General features: G+C 34.7%; 1 long non-coding RNA gene across 2 annotated transcripts in view; it reads right to left on the bottom strand.

The window, feature by feature from the left end:
• Positions 1 to 17,174, bottom strand: part of LOC306660608 — a 601,149-nt gene extending 583,975 nt beyond the window's left edge. For both annotated transcript variants that reach the window (XR_013763690.1, XR_013763691.1), the window contains exons 1-2: positions 16,932 to 17,174; positions 5,890 to 6,041 (exon numbers count right to left, since the gene is read on the bottom strand). This is a non-coding gene — a long non-coding RNA (uncharacterized lncRNA). The remainder of the gene's footprint in view (positions 1 to 5,889; positions 6,042 to 16,931) is intronic.

Genomic DNA, 17,174 nt, shown 5'->3' with positions numbered 1-17,174 from the left:
TCAGCTTCCAATTCCTGTACGTCAGCTTCTCTATTTGGCTTCCACCCTTCCTATCATGACCCCAAATTGAAGCTGTTAGAGAAGTCATAGCCTTTCTGATGGACACTGTTTTAGCTGGGGTTTTCCTGAAGTCTCCAGAAAGATCCTACAAATTTCCTTTTCCTGATTCTCATGTAACTGGACTACATGACTCTCTCCTAGGAAGTAGCAATATTTTTAATAATATCGAATTACATACATGCGTGACTCACAATGTTCAAATGTTCATATTCATTTATGACAAATGAAAACAGCTCGGCATGATCAGGTACTTTAATACTTGCTACCTTCACAACAGTGAGGAGTACAGGCAGAGTGGGAAATTCCTACTTTACTTCTCAGACAAGTTTTGGAAATGGAAATTTACAAATTCTTCCCACACTTTGAATAGCCTTTTTTTCATCTTTCTAAAGTATGATATGAATTTCACTCCCTTCAATGTATACACATAGTTCTTTTTCTTTATTTACTGCGTTATTTCTGCCTTTCTTATTCTTCATTGCCACTTCTCTTGTCCTTTTCTTTATTTCTCAACATTCCTCTGGACTGAGGGTGTCTTGAAATCGAACAAATACTTCAGTTCATCTAGTGATACTCCCAATTAAACATCTTGCTGAGCCTTTATACAATATGCCACTCATATGTCTTTCATTTCATTTTCCTTACTACCTTCAGGTGTTAGAATATACCAGTGCTTTAAATAAACATTCTACCTGTGACTGTTATAGGATATATAGCTATTACCATTGGTATGTTTATTTTCTTTTCAGTTTTTGATCTTCAGCCACAGCAAACTTGCCAAGACACCTCAGTGGAAGAGACTCAGAGACATTCTTGTGAAATTAATATGCATAATGAGTTGCAAAAAGATGCCCTACTTGCTTTTTAAGAATAGATCTAAATTCCCATTGCTGACATCAAGGGTACTTAAAAAACAAGACTCACATTTATTGTGAACCAAAACCTTTCCAAAGAGAACCTTAGGTATGCTCTCTAGAATAAGCCTAATTTTGTCTTCTCATGGCAACTGTCTGTGTTAACACAGCATGGAAACAGAGAGGGAGACATATGCACATAAAAGTTCCTAAATAATGTGCATATTTCAAGAAAGATCTAACTTCAGTACATATAACTCTACTTTTGCATTCCCCTCCAATAAGAAGAAAGTTATTTCTAAACAAATGCTTCACACAAATTCTCATCTACAAACTTGTTATAATACAGTGTTAAAATAGGCAGGCATTGTTTTAGTGATAAAATAAAATAGTTGGCATGATAATACACTGGAAATGTCATGCTGTATATAAATGGAACATTGCAGCAGCTGCTTTATTTGTGTAAACAACGTCTTAATATTTCAGGTACTCATTCTAATGAAAGAAATAGCAGTTGAATAAGATGATAAAGTAGTAAGAAAATATTACTTGACATACAATGAAGTAATAACACAGAAACTTTGGAGAGACTATGCAACTCTTTCCTGTCAAGAGAGAACATCAAAGATGTACACTAAGAAAGAAATGGCAGTGTACAGGATATGGCACAACAGAAGTCTATCTGAGGTTTAGTCTAACTGACTGTGTACAACTGCATGATGACATAGGTGGCTGTGGGAAAGCACTGAAGTTCAACTGTACAGTCAGTGACCAAGTCAAACTCAGAACACAATGATTATCAGAATATTAAGAGAATTCCTAAAAGAAATAGGCTACCATACATGCTGCCTAGGTGGGAGAGGGTAAGATCCCCTCTGACAGGACAAGTGAAAGAATGTCAGCACTCTCAAGAGAATCACATACCATGATAGGCTAAAACATCAGTAGAGTTAATATCCAAGATACACAAAGAACTGAAAACCTTAACACCAAAAAGGAAGCACAGATAACACAATCAATAAATGGGCAAAGGAACTGAACACACATTTCATAAAAGAAAAAATACAATTGGTTAAAATATATATGAAAAAATGTTCAACATCTCTAGCATATAGAAAAAAATGCAAATTATAACTACTATGAGAATCTATCTCACGCTATTAAGAATGGCAATTATCAAGAATGCAAGTAACCATAAATGTTGGCAAGGATATGGGGAAAAACATTCACTCATATATTGCTAGTATGACTGCAAATTGGTGCAACCACTATGGAAAGTAGTATGGAGATCATAGAAAACTTGGACAGGAACCACCATTTAAGCCAGTTTGCCTACTTGTTGGTTTATACCCAAAGAAGTTAAAATCAGCACATTACCTTGATGCAGCCACATCAATGTTTATAGCAGCTCAATTCACAGTAGCCAAACTATAGAACCGACCAGCAACTCCTCCCTTCAACAGATGAGTGCATGAAGAAAATGTGGTATTCACACAATGGAATATTATTCAGTCATAAAAATGAATGAAACTTTGGCATTTTCCAGTAAATGGATGGAACTGGAGAATATCATGTTAAGTGAAATAAGCCAATCCCAAAGGATGAATGTTCTTTCTAGTATGTGGATGCTCACCCACAACAAGGAAGGGGAGGGAAGGAAAGAATAGAAGATCATTGGATTAGGAAAAGGGGAATGAAGGGAAAGAAGAGGGATAGGATATGAAATACAGTAGAATGAATTGGACATAGCCTTTCTTTTTTCATAAATGAATACATGACTGGTATAACTCCACATTATGTACAACCACAAGTATGGAATCCTAAACAAAATGGGTTGTGCTTCATGTATGTACAATATGTCAAAATATACTCTGTCATACATATACATGACATATATATACACATGAAATATATATGTTTATATATGTATATATAAACATGAAATAAAAATTTAAAAAATAAAATAAAAATGATCCAAGAGAAAAAATCAGTAGAATTGAGGATAGTTTTAGAATTCCATGTGCTCTATCCCTCCCTTCCATAACTTGTCAGCTTAAATGAGAGAATGGTGCCTGGCAAAGGAACCATTTTTTCCAGGGGTCCTCTGTGTAGGCTTACTGCATGGTTGACCAGAAATTCCTGAAGGTTTTTTTACACCTGTAAAACCCACCTGCATCATTAACTGGCTGGGGCACGAAGGTTCAACTACAAGAATCAGGTCTCTTAGAGTGTCATTTGGTATGACCATCTGACCGCTATAACACTTGTTCAGATTTCTTAGTATATCTGTGTCCTAGTTTGTCCATGGGAGCTAAGTGGGTACAATTCCTATTGAAAATTAATGTTAGATCCTGGCCACAGGGAACAAATCCAGCTCTGTGAACTTTCCTCAGGATTTATGGGTAAATAAATGTATTGACTAAGGTTCTAAAAATGTGTAGGTTTATATTTGCTTATGTTTCTATACATTACAACAATAAAATGATTTTGGTAATGTTATCTCACTCCCTGTTTCCAGTCACTCCAGAATGTGAGGAGACAATGACAAACAAATGTGACCTCCTGTTCTCTGTCCAGAATGTCCTCCTCCTAGACATTATGTGGCTGGCTCCTTCCCTTTCATTACGTGTCAGGTTAAATGACAGAATTGGAAAGATCTTCACTGATTCCAGAATTCCACTCTCATTCCTATCCACCTCTCAACTATATATAAACTACTTAAATTTAAAAGAAGTGATTTCACAATAGCATCGAAAAAAATAAAATCCTTGGGAATCAATCTCACAAAAGAGGTGAAAGATCTCTACAATGAGAACTACAGAACACTAAAGAAAGAAATTAAAGAACACCTTAGAAGATGGAAAGATCTTCCATGTTATTGGATAGGAAGAATTAATATTGTCAAAATGGCCATACTACCTAAAGTGCTATACAGATTCAATGCAATTCCAATTAAAATACCAATGATGTACCTTACATAAATAGAGCAAGCAATTATGAAATTCATCTGGAAGAATAAGAAACCCAGAATAGCTAAAGCAATCCTCAGTAGAAAGAGCGAAGCACGGGGTATCGCAATACCAGATCTTCAACTCTATTACAAAGCAATAGTAACAAAAACGGCATGGTATTGGTACCAAAATAGACAGGTAGATCAATGGTGCAGAATACAGGACATGGACACAAATCCAAATAAATACAATTTTCTCATACTAGACCAAGGTGCCAAAAATATGCAATGGAGAAAAGATAGCCTCTTCAACAAATGGTGCTGGGAAAACTGGAAAACCATATGCAAAAGAATGAAATTAAACCCATATCTCTCACCCTGAACAAAACTCAACTCAAAATGGATCAAGAACCTCGGAATCAGACCAGAGACCCTTCATCTTATAGAAGAAAAAGTAGGTCCAAATCTTTACCTTGTTGGCTTAGGATCAGACTTCCTTAACAGGACTCCCATAGCACAAGAAATAAAAGCAAGAATCAACAACTGGGATAGATTCAAACTACAAAGCTTTCTCTCAGCAAAGGAAACTATCAGTAATGTGAAGAGAGAGCCTACAGAGTGGGAGAATATCTTTGCCACTCATACTTCAGATAGAGCGCTAATATTCCGAATCTATAAAGAACTCAAAAAACTACACCAAGAATACAAATAATCCAATCAATAAATGGGCTAAGGATATGAACAGATACTTCACAGAAGAAGATGTACAAGCAATCAACAGATATATGAAAAAATGTTCAACATCTCTAGTAATAAGAGAAATGCAAATCAAAACTACCCTAAGATTCCATCTCACCCCAATTAGAATGGCGATTATCAAGAACACAAGCAACAATAGGTGTTGGTGAAGATGTGGGGGAAAAGGTACACTCATACATTGCTGGTGGGGTTGCAAATTAGTGCAGTCACTCTGGAAAGCAGTATAGAGATTCCTCAGAAAGCTTGGAATGGAACCACCATTTGACCCAGCTATCCCACTCCTTGGCCTATACCCAAAGGACTTAAAATCAGCATACTACAGAGATACAGCCACATCAATGTTCATAGCTGCTCAATTCTATATAGCCAGATTGTGGAACCAACCTAGATGCCCTTCAGTTGATGAATGGATAAAGAAACTGTGGCATATATATACAATAGAATATTACTCCGCCGTGAAGAATGATAAAATTATGGCATTTGCAAGCAAATGGATGAAATTGGAGGATATCATGCTAAGTGAGATAAGCCAATCTCAAAAAACTAAAGGACGAATGATCTCGCTGATAAGCGATGAGGACATATAAGGGGGTGTAGGAGGGGTTAGCGTTAGGGTTAGGGTTAGGTTTAGGGTTAGGGATAAGGAGGGTGGTAAGAATGGAGGAAGGAAGGACTGTATAGAGGGAAAAGAGGGGTAAGAGGGGTGGGAGGGGTGGGGGGAAGGGGAACAAAATAACAGAATGAATCAAACAACATTGCCCTACGTAAATTTATGATTTTTAATTAAAATTAAAAAAAAATAGAAGTGAGAATTATACTGTCTTCCACATCTTACTTAAAATTAACTGAGTCTTACAGAAGAACCTAATGTATAGTTCCTGCCATCCTTAACTTCACTATTTTTTGTTGGGTTTGCATTACATCCTTTGTCTTCACTCTCTTATTCAATCTAGATATTTATATTGCACTTGTTTTAAGAATACTTCCCGTTTTCTCTCTTCTCACCTTCAGATTTACCTAGCTCTTTATTTCCTTTTCTTTCCAATTCTTTCCTTCCATAATAACATACCAGAGAATTGTTTACCACTAGCAACTTCTATTACTCTGAATCCTGTACCTATGTCTCTCTTGGTGCAATACTTATTTTCTATTGTGACCTAGTTGGGGCCTTATATTTCTTTCTAAGATTGTTGAAATCATTATGAGGATATGGGAGATAATATGTTAAATAAAGAGATAAGACAAAAGTATTAAAAGAGGGCTGACCTTTGAATGAAATGTTGAAGGTAGAGTATTATGCAGACTCTTTCCTTTGATATGTCCTCTACAAGCGGTGGAAACCACCACTTCGTTTTGACTCTCAGAAATGCTGATGACAACCAAGCCTTGGTTTTCATGTTTTGTAGAATCATATTTTGCTTTTATGGTAATAAAACAAAGAAAAAAATCCATAAAATTCCTGGAAATTTCAAGTCAATAAACAGCACAGTAATGGGCAGTGTTCAAAGGGATTAACATCATTCCTGGAATGCTGGAAAATTTCACTTACTTCTCCTTGTCCTTCAAGTGTAATAAGCAAACATTAAATACACTTTCTTCTCTTCAGAACACAGATCATTTTCTACATTACACCACATTTTAGGCCACAAAGCAATTCTTACTACATATAAAAAATTAAAGATAATACCTTGAATACCATCAGATTATAATAGGATGGTTTAGAAATCAACAACATAATAAAAAAAAAAAGCTACTCTAACACCTCTAGACTAAATACTGTACTACTGAATAAACAATGGATAGTAGAAGAAATCAGGTACGAAATTTAAAAAGCTTAAAGGTAAATGAAAACAGTGACACAACATCCAAATCCCTTGAACACTATAAAGGTAGTTCTTAGGGGAATGTTCAGTGCACTGGTCTCATTCTTGAAAAGAACAGAAAATCAGTTTTTAGAGAGAATGCTTTCAGTTTTTCTCCATTTAGAATGATATTGGCCTTGAGCTTTACAATGTTGAGGTATGCTCCTACTATCCCTATTTTTCTAGTGTTTTGAGCATGAAGGGGTACTGTATTTTATCAAATACTTTTTCTTCATCTATCAAAATATATGATTCTTGTCTGTAAGTCTACTGATGTGATGAATTACATTTATTGATTTCCACATGTTGAATCAACCCTGCATCCTGGGGATGAACCCCACTTGATCATGGTGCACTACATTTTAATATTTTTGTATGTGATTTGCCAGAATTTTATTAAGAACTTTTGCATCTATGTTCTTCAGTAATATTGGTCTAGAGTTTTCTTTTCTTGATGTGTCTTTGTATGGATTTGGTATCAGAGTGATACTAGCTGCCTAGAATGTGTTTGGAAGGGTTCCCTCCTTTTCTATTTCTTGGAATACTTTGAGGAGTATTGGTATTAGTTTGTCTTTGAAAGTTTTTCAGAACTTGGCTGAGAATCCATCTTGTCCTGGACTTTTCTTGGTTGGTAGGCTTTTGATAGCTTCTTCTATTTCATTGCTTGACATTTATATGTTTAAATTTTGAATACCCTCCTGATTCAGTTATGGGAGTATCATATGTCTCTGGAAAATTGTCAATGTCTTTGAGATTTTCTATTTTGTTGCAGTGTAGATTTTCAAAATAGCTTTTAATTATTTTTTGTATTTCAAAGGTATCTGTTGTGATAGTTTCTTTTTCATCATGAATTTAAGTACTGTGAGTTTTCTATCTCCTCTTTGTTAGTGCAACTAAGGGTTTATCAATTTTCTTTACTTTTTTAAAGAAATATCTTTTTGTCAGTTGTTGAATTGTTTCTTCTGTTTCAATTTTATTAATTTCAGCTCTGATTTGAATTGTTTCCTATCTTCTACTACTTTTGGTTTTGATTTGTCCTTCTTTTTGTAGGGCTTTGAGCTATAATGTTAGGTCATTTATTTGTTGACTTTTTCTTCTTTTATTGAATGTGCTTCATGCAATGAATTTTCCTCTTAGTACTGCTTTCATTTTGTCCCTAAGATTTTGATATGTTGTATCTTTGATCTCATTTACCTCTAAGAAATTTTTTTATCTCCTTCCTGATGTCTTCTGTTATCCATGCATCATTCAATAGTGTATTATTTAGTCTCCAAGTACTGGAGTAGATTGTTTTTTATTTTATCATTGATTTCTAATACCATTCCATTATAATCTGACAGAATACAGGACACGGATGCCCTCTGTCACCACTTCCAACATTGTCCTTGAAGCACTAGCCAGAGAAATTTGACAGACCTAGGAAATTAAAAGGATATGAATAAGAAAAGAAGTTCCCAAGCTATCACTATTTGCTGATGACATGATACTATACTCAGAGTATCCAAAGCAACTCCACCCGAAAAATTCTAGAACTAATAAATAATTCAGCAAAGTAGCAGGATAAAATCAACATACATAAATCTAATGCATTTCTATTTACAAGTGATGTATCCTCAGAAAAAGACATTAGGAAAACTACTCCATTCACAATAGCCTCAAAAAAAAAAAAAAGTGTGAATCAATCTAACAAAGAGGTGAAAGACTACTACAATGAAAAATACAGAACACTAAAGAAAGAAATTAAAGAAAACTATAGAAGTGGAAAGATCTCCCATGTTCTTGGATAGGCAGAATTAATTCTGTTAAAATGGCCATACTACCAAAGGCGCATTCAATGAAATTCCAGTTAAAACTGTAATGACCTTCCTTATAGAAATAGAGAAAGCATCATGAAATTATTTGGAAGAATAAGAGACCCAGAATAGTCAAAACAATTCTTAGCAGGAAGAGTTATGTAGAAGGTATCACAATACCAGACCTTAAACTACACTACAGAGCAACGATAACAAAAATAGCATGGTATAGGCACCAAAATAGACAGGTAGACCATTGGTACCGAATAGAAGACACAGAGACAAACTCACATAAATACAGTTACCTCATACTAGACAAAGGTGCCAAAAAGTATACAATGGAGAAAAGATAGCTTCTTCAACAAATGGTGCTGGGAAAACTGGAAATTCATATGCAGTAAAATGAAATCAAACCCCTATCTTTCACCCTCACAAAACTCAACTCAAATTGATCAAGGCCTAGGAATTAGACCAGAGATCCTGCACTAAATAAAAGAAAAATAGGCCTAAATCTTCATCATGTTGGCTTAAGACCAGGCATCCTTAACAAGACTCCCAATGGGCAAGAAATGAAAGCATCAACAAATGGGATGGATTCAAACTAAAAAGCTTTTTCTCCAGCCAAGGATACAATCAATAATGTGAAAAGAGAGCCTACAGAGTGGAAGAAAATCTTATTCACACACACTTCAGATAGTGCACTAATCCCCAAAATCTATAAAGAATTTACAAAATCTATAAAGAACTTACAAAACTTTAAACTTGTTTTAAAATATACAAAGAACCCAATCAATAAATGTACTAAGGAACTAGGTAGACACTTCACAGAGGAAGATATACAAGTGACCAACAAATATATGAAAAAGTGTCCAACATCTCTAGTAATTAGAGAAATGCAAATCACATCCACTCTAAGATATCATATCTCACTCCAATTCGATGACTGTTATCAAGAGTGCAAGCAATAATAGGTGTTAGAATGGATGTGGGGAAAATGGCACACTCATACATTGCTGGTGGGGTTGCAAATTTGTGCATCCACTATGGAAAGCTGTATGGAGATTCCTCAGAAAACTTGGAATGGACCTACCATTGAACTCACTTTAACTCCCCAAATTAAAATCAGTCTACTACAGTAAAGCAGTCACATCAATGTTTACAGCACTTCAATTCACCATAGCTAGATCATGGAACCAACCTAGGTGCCCTTCAATAGATGAATGGATAAAGAAACTGTGATATGTATACATAATGGAATATTATTCAACCATAAAGAAGAATAAAATTATGATATTTCCAGATAAGTGGATAGAACTGGAGAATGCTAAGTGAAATAAGCCAATCCCAAAAAATCCAAAGGCCAAATGTTTTCTCTGAGAAGTGGATGATGATACATAACAGGGGGGTGGGTGGGAGGTAAGAGAAGAATGGAGGAACTTTGGATGTTCAGAGGGAAATGAGGGGAGCAAAACAGGGGAAGGAAAGATAATAGAATGAGGTAAACATCATTACCATATGGGCATGTATGATTAAATGAATGGTTTGAATCTACATCATGTACAACCATAGAAAAGAAAAAAGTTGTAACCCATTTGTGTACAATGAATCAAAATGTAGTTTGTAAAAATAGAAATAAATTTCAAAAAAAGAATAGAACACTAACAAATAAATAACCTAACTTTACATTGCAAGGCCCTGGAAAAAGAAGAAAAAAAAATACAAAAAGCAGCATAAAACGGGAAATAATTAAAATTAGAGTAAAAAAACCAATGGAAATGAAACAAGAAATTTGAAAATAATCAGTGATAAAAAGGTTGGTTCTTTGATAAAAAAAAAAAAGAAAAACAATAAAATTGATAAATCCCTAGCCATTCTAACCAGAGAATGAAAGAAATAACTTTCTAAAATTCATGATAAAAAGGAAAATATCACCATGTACAGCACTGAAATACAGAGTATGATCAGAAACTGTTTTGAAAACTTATACCCCAATCAAATAGAAATCTTCATGACATTGACAAATTTCTAGAGACAGATTACCTACCCAAATTGAGCCAGGAGGACAAGGAAAATTTTAACACATGAATTTCAGGCAATGAAATTAAACATAGTATCAAAAGCTTACCAACAAAGGAAAGTGCAGGACCTGATGGAATCTCATTGAAGTACGACTACATTTTCAAGGAAGAACTAACATCCATCCTCCTCAAACTATTGTAAGAAAAAAACTAAAAGGGACCATTCCAAACACATTCCTTAGTATCACCCTGACTCCAAAACCAAAGACACAAAAGGAAAGAAAACGTCAAGCCAATAATCCCATTGAACATAAGTGTAAACATCCTTAATCAAATACTGGTGAATCTCATAGAAAAACACATTAAAATGACAGAGCACTATGATCACCTGGGTTTCATCCCAGGGAAGCAAAGTCAGTTTAACATACAGAAATCAATACATGTACCTCACCACATCAACATACATAAAGATAAGAATCACACGATCATCTCAATAGGTGCAGGAAAAGCATTTGAAAACATGAAGGTTCAAAATACAAGAAAAAAAAGGGATAGTAGGTACATAACTGAACATTATAAAAGCTATTTATGCTAAACATCAATTCTAAATGCCAACATCATTCTAAATGGAGAAAATCTGAAAGCATTCCTTCTGAAAACCAGAATGATGCAGGGATACCCTCTTTTACCACTTCTGTTCAAAACAGTCCATGTTACTCTATTAGGCAAAGAGAGAAAGAAAGGAATTATAAAGGAAAAGCACAGCTAAAATGACCTCCAGTTGATTGCAACATGATAGTACACTTAGAAGACCCAAAAACATGCACCAGAAAAATTCCAGAACACCTGAACACATTCATAAATATGGCAGCACACAGAATTAACACCCATAAATCAATTTCAAGGCAGTAAATGAAAACAATTCATGGACAATAAAGCAGCACTGAAAAAGGTAATCAAAAGACTACTACTATAAAAGATGAAAATCAGACAATAGAGCATGGGGAATAATCCAACAGGAGTGTTTAATGACTATAAAGGTTTATTCCCTGAACATCAGTGCCCCCAATCTCAAGAAAGCAAAACTACTCAAATAAAGGGACAGACGGGCCTAGTAAAATCAGCGTGTGTGACTTCAGTATACCACTCCCACCAATACTATGTCATCCAGACAAAAAGTCAACAGTTACTAGCAAGTTCAACTGTACTTTTGATCAAAAATTCTGTACAGATATCTGTGAAATATTTTCTGGGACAACAGAAGAATATTCTTTCCTTTCATAGAATTTTCACTAAAGCAGACTCTAATTTGGCCATAAAACCTATTCTTAGCAAATACACAAAGCAATCAGATTAATTCCTTGCATATTATCAGATCATAATAAAATACCATTTCAAACCCATACCAAGAAACTGACAGAAATAGTACCATCACTTAGAGAATGAGCAATAGACTTTTGCATGAAGAATGCATCATCAAATGAATTAGGGGCAGTATTAAAAGTCCCTTAGAATCAACTGAAAAAAAGATACACATTTCAGAATCAAAGGGATACAATGAAAGCAGGGCAGAGATGGAAATTTATAAATACGGATACATACCATGAATAATCAGAGGGCTCTCAACTAACTCACCTATAGGTGAATCCCAAAGTCTTAGGGAAACAAAAATAATCCAACTCCAAATCCAGTGCAATGAAAAACATGATAAGTATTAGTGCCAAAATCAATGAAATGGAAAATGAATGAACAATATAAAGGATAAATGAAACAAAGAGTTAGTTATTTGAAATGATAAACAAGATTGGTTAGTTTAACAGACTAACCAAAGTACAGAGAGAAGATATAAATGAATAAAGTTACAGACAAAAAAGTGGATGTTAGGACCATTAGGGACTATTTTGAAAAGTGAAATGCCAATAATTGTGAAATACAGAGGCATATTAGAATGTCTTACATTATAAAAACTAGAAAATGTAGAAGAAATGGATAAATTTCTAAGACAAATATCACATACAAAAGCTGAATCAATAGGACACAGGAAACCTAAATAGACCAATAGCATGACATTATACTGAAGCAGAAATGAAATGCCTTCCAAAAACAAAAGCCCAGGACCAGAGAGATTCATGGCTGAATTTTGCCAGAACATCAAACAAAGACTAACACTGATGGTCCTCATAAAATTACATGGGATAGAAAAAGTAGGATCCTGACAACCTCATACTATGCGAGCAGTATCACTCTAAGAGGAAAACTGCATAAAAAGAAAGCAAAGGAAGAAAATTATTTAATAATATACTTGAGGAAGTTGTTCTCAAAAAACCTCATGAAATACTTGGAAACAATTTCAACAACACATTAAAATGATCACAACATCATAAAGGTGGTTTAATTCCAAAAATGCAAGGACAGGTCAACACATGCAAACTAATTGATGTAGAACACCACACAGATAATCAGGACAAAAATCTCATGATCATCTCGACAGATGTAGAAAAAGTCTTTGATGAAATTGATGAAATTCAACAGTCCTTCATGAGAAAAAGTCTTATGAAGCGAGGGAGAGCAGGAACTTGCTATACTATTACAAAGGCTATGTATGTCAAACCCAAAGCCAATGGCATCCTGAGTGGTGAAAAATCTATAGCATTTCCTTGAAAATCAGAAAAAAGTAAAAAATGTGCATGCTCACCAGTCCTATACAAAATAGAACCTGAAATTCTAGTCATAGTCATTAGAAAAAAAAAAGAAATAAGTAAAAGATGTGCAAGCTCACCACTCCTGTATAAAATAGCACTTAAAGTTTTAGTCACAGCAACTAGAAAAGGGAAGGAAATAAAAAAATAGCAAGTCAAATTATCCCTATATACAAATTATCTGATCTTCTTTTAGAAGGTCCTAAAGACTCTACCAGAAGAATGTAAGATATGATGAACAAATTTGGCAAAGTAGCTGAAAACAAAATCAACATAAAATATAAATAATATTTCTATACAACAAGGACAATCCCACCGAGGCATGGGGTTTGAGTACTTACCTGGCGTGTGTGAGGCATGGGTTCCTATTCTCAGTACCGTATATAAAAAATAAATAAAAATAAAGATTGTGTCCATCTACAACTAAATAAAAATTTTTTAAAATACCACTGAGAGTGAAATCAGGAGAACAACTCCACTCACAAGAGATGAGGAAAAAGTACATAGAAATAATTCAAATCAAGAGATGAAAAACAATTGAAGGAAAATTGCAGAATGATGAAAACAAAACTGAAGACACAGACGAGAGACCTCTTATATTAATGGAAAGGCAACCTTAATATGGGAAAGATATCCATGTACAGAAAGTGGTTCACAGATTTTATGCAATCCCTGTCAAACCTCCAATGATATTCTTCATGCAAACGGAAAAAATTATCATGAAATCCATAGGGATGTAAAACAGACCAAAAATAGACAAAGGAAACCTGAGACATAAGATCAATGCAGAAGGCATCACAACAGCCAATTTCAAAGCATAACACAGAGCAATAGTTAGGAAAACAGCATGATGCTGACACTAAAACAGAACCACAAACTATAATTTACTGAAGAGACAGAGACAAACCCAAACACCTGGAGTCATCTGATTCTTGGACACAACTGCCAAAAACATAGGTACAGGAAAAGACAGCTGTTTTTTTTTTTTGTTTGTTTGTTTGTTTGTTTTTTTCTCTCTCTCTTAAAGGGTTGGTAACAAAGAATGAATAAAGAACAGGAAGACACAGAATCCACAGAATAAGAGAAAATCTTTGTCCACTACTCCGAGAGGACACTAAAAACAAGAATATATAAAGAAATCAAAATGCTTAACATAATACATACAATTAACACAATTATAAGGACTTAACAGATATTTGTCAAAAGAAGAAACACAAATGGTTCAATATTTATGAAAAAAATGTTCAAACTATCTAGCAATCAAGAAAATGCGAGTCAAAACTCTACAAAGATGCCATCCCTCTACTTGGGAATGATAATGATCAAAAGCATATAAATATTAAATGTTGGTGAGGATGTAGGGATAAAAGGTACCCCCAGACATTTCTGGTGGGAACACAAATTATTTTAAGTACTCTGGGAAGCAATATGGAAATTCCTCCAAAAACCAGGAATAGAACCACCACAGGATCCAGCTATTCCACTCTTTGGTATATATCCAAACGTTGTAAAATCAGCAGACAAATTTGGATACAAGTTCATCAATGTCAATAGCAGCACAACTCATAATAGCCAAGATATGATGAATGGGTTGTAAATTGCAGTATATGTACCTGATGCAGTATTACTCTGTATTAAAGAATGAAATTATGCCATTTGCCAACAAAGCATTGGAACAAGAGAATGTTAGGCTAAATGAAATAAATCAAACAAGAAATTTGACTGTTGAAATGATTTTACTTAGAGAGGCTGGAGCTAAAGCAACCGATGAGGAACAAAGATAGGATGAACATCATCAAGTTAAAGGGAAGATTAGTGGAGTGGAAAAACATTGAAACCTGAGACATTGAACTACGGGGAGCAAGGAGGGTTAGGTAAGGCAAAGGCATGTGGAAGGAATCTGACAAAATTACTCTTCATGCATGAAAATATATAATGGAGAACTCCACCTTTATGTGTTTCTATAAATTAAAAACAAATGGTGAAAGGTTGACCAGTAGTGGAGAAGAAGGTGAGGGGTGAGGGAAAGGAAAGGGAGGAACCAGGGTCTGAAATGGTGTAAAAAATGTTCATGTTTCCTTATGTCAATATGAACCAAACTATTATGTACAAGTTTAATGCAATACAGGAGCAAAGCAAATGGCATTGGGTAAACTGGATATCCATATGTAGAAGGACAAAATGAGATCTCTATTTCACACCTGTAGAAGACAACATAAAAGGTATAGAAAACCTAGACATAAGAACAGAATCATTGCAACTCCTTGCAGGAAATCTAGAGGAAACACCTCAGCATACAGGCACAGAATAAGACTTTATGAAGAGGAATATTACAGCTAAGGAAATAATAGCAAGTTGGAGATGAACTGGAGTAAATCAAATAAAATTTTCTGCAGAACAAAGAAGAGAAGTAACAGAGTGTATAGCATGGGAGACAACCCATCAATCCATGCCAGTTACTCTTTGACGGAGGATTGCTAGACAAAATACATAAACAACTAAAGGAATTCAGCACTGCAAGGAAAAACCACCTGCTTAACCAACAACAAATGAACAGACAGTTCACAAAGGAAAGTGTACAATCAGTCAATTGCTACATGAAAAGAGGTTCAAAGTCTTTAGACATAAGGGACTTGCAAATGAAAATTATGATGAGATTCCATCTTACCACATTCAATAAGCAATACTTAAGAATACACAAAATAAACAATGATGAGGATGTGGGTAATTGGAATCCATTGGCACTGTTGGTGAGGACACATATTATTACTTCCACTATGGGAAATAGTATGGAGATTACTCATAAAATTAAAAATATAATGTCAAGTGGCTGTTATACTGCTCCCTACTATTTATGGAAAAAATATAATCAGCCTACACACAATGGATTATTCAGCCATAGAAATGGTGTCATGTGCTGAAAAATGGAACTGCACAGTATCCTATTAAACAAAGTAAGACAGACTCAGAAATAAACATGTCATATGTGGAACTGTTTCTCATGAAATCTGATGGAAGACCACAAGTGGGAAGAGAGAGGAAAGGACAGAAAAATGAGGGAATGGTACAGCTATATTTCGGGAGTGATGTTCATCACACTAAGTTATACCCACATACAAATATGCCTCCGTGAAACCCTCTATTCTATATAACAAATGTGTACTGGTACCAAACTTTGATCATCATAATCATTTTCGGTCTATTAATTCCTTAGTGCTATTCCAAGTCTTAATAAGAAGGGAAGTAAAGAAATTTATTTATTAAGTATGTAAAATGGGTAGGCACATATTTGTAGATGTTTCTATACTTTATGTTCGTAAAATGATTTTGGTGATGGTATCTCACACCCTGCTTCCCAGACACTCCAGAATGTGAGGAGAACAATGGAAGATAAATTTTCTCTCTGTCCAGAATGTCCTTCTCTTATACATTTATGATTCTGGTTCCCCACCTTTACTTGTCAACTTCAATGTCATAGCTGGAATAATTGGCACTAATGCCAGAATTCCCCTCACAGATCTATCCACCTCTGAACTATATATAAACACTTTAAATTTAAAAGAAGTGAGAATTATATTTTCTTCCATTTCTTTCTTAAGATGAATTTCAAGTCTTTCAGAGGAATCTAGTTTACAGTTCCTGCTATCATTATCTTCACTATTTTTGTTAGATTTGCATTACATCTTCTGTCTATTCATTTAATTTTCATTCTAATTCTTTCCTTTAACAATAAGGGTACCTGATAGTTGTTTACTCCCACCAATTTATATAAATATGCATACTGTACATATATTTCTCTTGGTGCTACACTTATTGTCTATTGTGACCTAGTAGAGGCCTCAAGTCTCTTTTTAGGACTATGGTCATCATTATGAGGATATGGGAGACAGGAAGTTTAAAAAAGGAATGGGAAACAAGTATTAAAAGACCCCTTACCTTTGAGTCAGGTGATGACAGGGAAGCATCACACAAGCTCTTTCCTTTGATACATCTTATATGAACAGTTGAAACCACACATTCTCTTTCACTCTCACAAATATTCTTGTCAAGCAAGTCGATGTTTCTGGTTTCCAGGGTCATATTTTACTTTTATGGTAATAAAACAAAGTAAAAAATATATGAAACTCTAATTTCAAGTCAATAAAGTGCACAAATGGGGAGTGTTCAAAGAGATTACCA

This window comes from Sciurus vulgaris (genome assembly GCF_902686455.1).
Source record: "Sciurus vulgaris genome assembly, chromosome: 4".
NCBI classification, from domain to species: domain Eukaryota; kingdom Metazoa; phylum Chordata; class Mammalia; order Rodentia; family Sciuridae; genus Sciurus; species Sciurus vulgaris.
This window is presented reverse-complemented; position numbering and strand designations above follow the sequence as displayed.